We start from the raw sequence: 6,812 nt of genomic DNA, 5'->3' as shown, positions 1-6,812 counted from the left end.
ATAATAAAAAAACAGGGATGTTGTTGAAAATTTTAGTTTTTGGTGTCAAAACAAGCTAAAAAAATGCTGTGTTGTGCATGCCAGGCCAGTTGATGGCAATGTTGCTTTGTAAAGAAGCACTGTGCACATATAGTCCTGTGGTCCACCTTTGTTGTTTTTGTTTTCAAGTATGCGCATATGAATATATATGTAGTAAATGTTTGCATGTTTTCTCACAATATACAGTTTTTAAAGTTTGCTCTGAGCCTATAATAGAATTGCTTTCAAAAACTTACCCATTTAAACCTCTTTGCAAACATTTGTTTTCAGAAACCCAAAATCACAATTGTCATGTATATGAGAATGCCAAAATGCTAAATCTTCAGTTTTTAATAAAATATAAGTTCATTTTTGACTCTGATGATATTAAATTCAACCAATGAGCTGCATTAAATTGAAGATACGTTTTAATTTGTAGCATGAACAAACTATATTAAGTTGCCCCAACTAATTGAGTTGTTTTTAGCTAATTAGTTAATAAGTTAATCATATTTGTTTGATTTAAAAGCAACACATATTATAGCACATTCTAAATATAACGTGTGTAGCATGTACATTTATTAGACAAGACTTTTACAATTTATTTTTAATGACACCTGAATTGTGTGCAAAAAAAACTCTTTCATGAAAACATCTGTTTAGCTGTGCCTTTACTGAATGAGCACTGTGTTATGTCTGACAAATCGCACTATTATGTCTTTCTTTTCTTTATCATTTATTTAGAACCTTCTATTAAACACCTTTTCATTTGTTTTAAATATTTTTGATTCTTTTTTTCTTGTTTATGTAAAGTACTTTAAATTACGATTGTGTATGAAATGTGCTATATGGATAAACTTGCCTTGCCTAAACAGTGAAAAATGAGTATTTGTTTGTCTTTTTTGTATATGGTAATGGCATTTTGAAATAACAGCATTATTGTTTCTGTGTGAACAATAAAAACAGATCCTTGACAAACAAATAAAATAAGATGGACACCGGAACGTTGTCTAAATGAACTCTTAAAAGGACAGTTAATCCAAAAATGAAAATACTGCCATAATTTTCTCATCCTTCACTAAGTAATAAACATTGAGTTTCTTTCTTTTGTTAAACACAAAGGAACATATTTTGAAGAATGGTGGAAACTGATAACTATTGACTTCTATAGTCAAATATACACTGTAAACGATTTCTTGTTAAATCAACAGTAAGTTACTGGCAACAATTATCCAGTAGCTGCTGTATTTCATAAAACGGTAACATTACTGTAATACTAATTACATTAGTATTACATTTACTGTAAAATGTAATACATCATTTTACTGTTGTTGATTTTTACTGTAACACCAATTACAGTAGTGATACACATACTGCAAAACTGAAAACAGTATTTTATTGTACATTTTTACCATGAAGAACTACGGTATTTTAACGTTACTTTTATTATTACTGTATAGTATTTTACAGTTATTAAATGTTATTTTATTTTATTTAATAGTGCTACTTTATAATGGGTAAAAATGTTCAAAAATTGCACAAGTGTCATTTTAACTGTTCAAGAAATACAAGAAAAATAAAGAAACTGAAACTTTAACTTCACAATAAAGGTTTATTGTGTAAACCATGCTAAAACAGTAGCAATAATTCAATATAACAAAGCAACAGAACACTAATAAACAATTGATCATTAAAACCAGTCAACAATTAATGCATCAAAAATTATTACAATTTTAAAAACAGGTAAAAATACTGCTACAAGACAGGAAATGATGAAGGCCAAATGATGTGGAAAGGGACAGTGAAAAAGGGCAGCAGCACTTCTGATGATCCTGCAAAAATGACAGGCAAAATCAATCACTGAAGTAAAAACTAATCATCCCTCAAACCATTTAATTCATTCAGAAACGAAACACTGCACTGTTGTTTTTTTATACATATATATATATATATATATATATATATATATATATATATATATATATATATATATAAATAAATATATATAACAGTTATAATATATATAACAGTTTTTTTAATTGTTTTTGTTGGTGAAATACAGTTTGTTGTCAATTCACAATTACACTAACGTTAATGGGGAAAAGATCAGCGGGCATTGTTCTTGAAGATCGCTAGTCAGGTGTCCACACAGGTGTGTAAAAAATAAAGTCTCATCTTAACTTAATGTCCGACTCTGTATAGCTCGAATATCTGATTCCATGATCACACTACTAGTGCTTCCACGAATTTAAGAGGGGTGAACACAGTTCATTCTCACTTTAAGAGGCTACATATTTAAAATTAAATAAATTAAAATAATCTAATTTAACGTGACTAATGTTAATTAAATACTTTTAGGCTTTTAACACGTATAAATCCACTTCTAACTTACAGATAAGATTGCGTTAGAGAACATGAAAGCCGTGGGTGATTTTTTAAAATAATGCTAATGATGAGTTACTGATATTTGGTTTGCATAAAACAAAGTAATCACTAAGTATTCATTTTTGGCAAAATCTGCAGAGAGGCTCAGCGACACGAGGAAATGTGTTAAAGTTGAGTAGAGAACTAAAGAGCAGTCTAGCCTACTTAATGAAATGTTTGTGGTAATATTCTGCGGTCAATTCGTATTACTGTATTTTATTATGCAGCAGTGATGGCATGTCAGCGAGACAAATAAACATTTTGTCGAGTCATTTCATACAATTTATTTATTTTTTATACAAACCCTCTAGTGACATTTCCTCAAACTAAATCATCATAACGTTACTGTGCACAGCATCAGTAAAACGTTGAGAATAATTTAAATACTTAATTTTTTAAAACAGTCACTGCTGATTAGAAACTAACATTAAAGCTAAGCTTACAGAAATCCTGTATGCATGACAATATAAATATGTATTACTCACTGATGTCGAAGCACTTCCAGGTCATCAGAGATGTAGACAGGACAGAATGTGTGCTATCAAATGAGCTCTTGTGCAGCCATTGTTGGACATCCAGGTAGTATGTTCACCCACACTGTAAGAAACAAAAACAGAAACAATTTATTAAAATGTGAGGGATAGTAAACATGTTTGGTCTACAGAGAGAAGAAAATGTTTACTTTAAGCATTGATCCTAATGAATCTATTTCTAAACTACATTTAACCTTATCACGGAAACAGCATTTTTGAGCTTTTAGACCAGGGGTGCTCAACCTTGTTTGCTTTAAATTAGAATTAAAACAATAAATCTCTATGTCAAATAAAATACTTCAGATCTAAATAAAGCAGGTGTTTTTACCTAAAGGTTCCTTCCCTCCAGTAAGTTTGGCTGCAAATCCCTCCACATCTGTGCTTTATTCGGTTCTTGTCTTAAGAGTAACTGGTGTCGCATTCCAGGTCCATCACAATCTGGGCTAGAAGGACAATATGACAAAAGACAAGACACATATAAATAAAAGTCTCAGAATAAAATATTTAAAGGAATAGTTTACTATTTTGCCACTATTTACTCCACGTGTTTTAAACTAGTTTGAATTTCTGTTAAACACTAAAGCAGATATTTTGAAGAATGTTAGTAACCAGTAACTATTGACATCCATATTTGAACCAAATTTCTTTAAAAAATACGAGTTTGTGTTCAACGGAACAAATTAAATATATAACTATTTTGAAACAAGTGGAGGATGCCAAAGATGCTATTATTTTCATTTTGGGGTGAACTGTCCCTTCAATTCAAGTGTCAAGCAATAGTCATAAAAACTGATGTGTCGCTTGAGGAAAACTAAATCAAGTACCTTCTTTGAACAAGCAGAATCATTATGCCATTGTATTCAGTGATTCTCTTTTACATTTTCCCACTATAAAACGATAGCTTCAACATGCAATCCATGTTAAGACAAAAATGAATAGCATAAAATAACATATTGAACTAAACTTACAGTTTCCAGGCTGTTTGAAAAAAAAAACAAACACATATGCCCAGTAAAATTGCTAATAAACACAAAGACAACAGTTATAGAAAAAAATGTTTGTCTAATATTTACTCAGCACTTGGTAGGCAAATAGCATAGCCTTGGCTGTTTTAACACCAGATTTTTTTATCTTAGGAACTGCTGGAAGAAGAAAAAGAGGTTGTACATGAAACTCCTCACAACAAATCTGTGAACAACTTGACATTTAAAAATCTAATCAAAATGAGGAAGACATCGACATTACCTTGAATAATCAAGTGAGGAGTGATTGGTAGCATCAGTTTTTCAACATCAATTATTGTAGCTGAAAAACAGATAAATATAATAAGAGTAAAATAAGACTTAACATTAATTAATCTAAATCTATGGTACAACCATACCAATCTGTATGGGGTTAAAATACATTTGTACACAAATCATTCCCTGACCCCATCAATTTCTCTTAGATTAGGATGGATATGACTTTGGCTTATATCTGTGTACTCAGAACGTACACTCACCTCAGGTACACCTGAACACCAAAAATTAAATGTACAATTAATGACACACTATACATCAAGCTCATTAACATTATTGAGAAATAGACAATTAATATGTATTTTGTTAATATTAACGTTAGCTTAAAATAATTCAACTGCATTTAATTTTCAGCTCCATTTAATAAAACAGTTAAGACTCATTTCATTATGAGTTTAGTTTAAATAACTAACTTACAGTTGAAAAACTTTACCATAATGATAGCTTAGTCATAATGACTAACGTTATGTGAAGACCAGAGCTTACCTTAACGGTAAACGTTTAACTTTTCATGGTGACTTCGCCTTCATCTCAGTGTTGTGCTGAAATAGAGAATTCATTAATGCAGTACAATAAGTTGAAGTTATGTTTTTCAGGTAACTTAACGTATGGTCAAAAACTCACTCAAGATAAACTTACTGTACAATACCTCGCAAACACTACAATGACCGCCTGGCGTCTGTTATTTCTTGTTTAAAATACCGTTTGTTAACGGATAGCGTGACATAACATAAGAACCTACAACTAATGTCACTTGGTTAATTCTTTTAAATTACACACACAATACACAGAAATACTTATAAAACAACCATTTAACGGACAAAATTTGACTTTAAAACACTTACCGAGGATGAATTCGCTGGATGAAAGACGACAGGTGAATTTCAAATTAGGAGAGCCGTTGCCTGCAGGTCGAGTCGTGTCCGTTCGGTTCTATGAATCGGCTCCTTAGTGAACAGTAAAGAATCGAACCCGCCTAAAACAGATTCCTTTTTGTATATGATTCGTTACTATTTCGTTATACTGCTTGGCCACAAGCATTTATACACTAATTATACACTAATTGCATATTGCTGAATGTGCTTGTGAACACGTGTGATCAAATAATTCCCGAGCAAACGGTTCAATTCGGTTCAATACGATTCAGAGTCGCTCGAGTGCTGAACCGAACCAGTGCAAACGTGATATTGATTACAATATAGTAACATTGTTTTATATTCACTTTACCAGCGAAATTATTACATATATCTGACCTTGACAATACAAATAATGTTCGTTTGAAGTGTTTTGAGAATTAATACTTTTTTCTCCCAGAATTCATTTCACATCAACAAGCAAATGGTAATGGCGGATGAGAAAGCCCAGCTAACGTTAATATTATAAATATTGCGTTTAATATGTCACGAAATGAAATTTTAACCGTGTTTCATGCGAGAATGTAGTTCTTACAAACTTAAATCTGTGGTTTATTTATAGATATCATGTGTAAATTGTAAGCGTGCTTTGCCGATAGCGGAGATTCTGACCTCCAGGGTGTCCATCATCACTCATGTATCCGGCGAAACGAGGTTATAATCGGCTAGACATGTGAGACTTGCCCCGGTCTTAGATGGCTCTATAATGAATGTGTTATGAAATTTAGTTTTAACCGTTTTTCATGCGGGAATGTAGTTGTTTTAAACTCAAGTCTGTGGTTTATTTATAGAGATGGTGGGTATTTTAAAATATTGTTTTGAAAATGCGGAGATATGTGACCTCCATGGTGATGACGAGTGCCCTAACCTCATGAATCCGTCTAAAGCAGGCTGGTCATTATGACATTTAAGCTAACTTTGGTTTCATGAATCAATTACTTTTGTTCCAGTTTACGTTTTGGTTAAGCACAAATTTATGTTGATTAAAAATGATTTAATATTTTCATGTTAACCTTATAAAATTAAGGTGCAGTACACCCAAATATGGAAAACCAGGGGACAGCTTTATGCACTGAACAGTCTGAAGAAATAGGTTATTTTATTTTTCTTCACAAAATACTTTGTCAAAAAAAATAAATAAACATAATAATAATATAAAGTGTGTGTAGAGTTTTTCATGGTCATTTGCAGTACTGTATTTAGATGCACAGTAACTGATTTTTTCCCAAAATTCATTGTAAAATCTGCAGTAGCATACTGTTAATCATGTTCACAGTATGGAAATGTTGAGAATACATTATCATGCTGTGAAAACAGCAATATATACAGTAACACACTGTGCACAGCTTATACAGTAAACAACTGTTGAGAAATGCAGTATAATACCGTGAAAACAACAGAAATCGTTTACAGTGTAGTCAACAAAAGAAACTCAAATTGACTTGAACCCATTTGCGGTTGAATAAATGTATATTTCCTTTATTTGGAGAACTGTCCTTTTAAATTGAATATTTATTGTCCTTATCCAGTAAAATAATGCGCTTTTTATCATTCTGTTTTTGTGACAGCAAGCAGACGTTTTATTAGAAACAAGTCCATAAATTCGGTGTCACAATTTACTGCCC

General features: G+C 31.6%; 1 long non-coding RNA gene across 3 annotated transcripts; it reads right to left on the bottom strand.

Moving 5' to 3' along the window:
• Positions 1–1,610: 1,610 nt before the first annotated feature.
• Positions 1,611–6,227, bottom strand: LOC147840860 (uncharacterized). 3 transcript variants are annotated; one of them, XR_015507784.1, is made up of 6 exons: positions 5,119–6,227; positions 4,760–4,815; positions 4,221–4,280; positions 3,304–3,418; positions 2,928–3,039; positions 1,611–1,850 (listed from the first exon to the last, which is right to left on the bottom strand). It is a non-coding gene; the product is annotated as an uncharacterized LOC147840860 (long non-coding RNA). The 3 variants fall into 3 exon arrangements; XR_015507786.1 differs by lacking the exon at positions 5,119–6,227 and adding an exon at positions 4,923–5,056; XR_015507785.1 differs by lacking the exon at positions 5,119–6,227 and adding an exon at positions 4,913–5,051.
• Between the last annotated feature and the right edge of the window lie 585 nt (positions 6,228–6,812).

Source organism: Danio rerio, chromosome 14 (genome assembly GCF_052040795.2).
Source record: "Danio rerio strain M-AB ecotype USA chromosome 14, GRCz13ab, whole genome shotgun sequence".
Taxonomy (NCBI): domain Eukaryota; kingdom Metazoa; phylum Chordata; class Actinopteri; order Cypriniformes; family Danionidae; genus Danio; species Danio rerio.
This window is presented reverse-complemented; position numbering and strand designations above follow the sequence as displayed.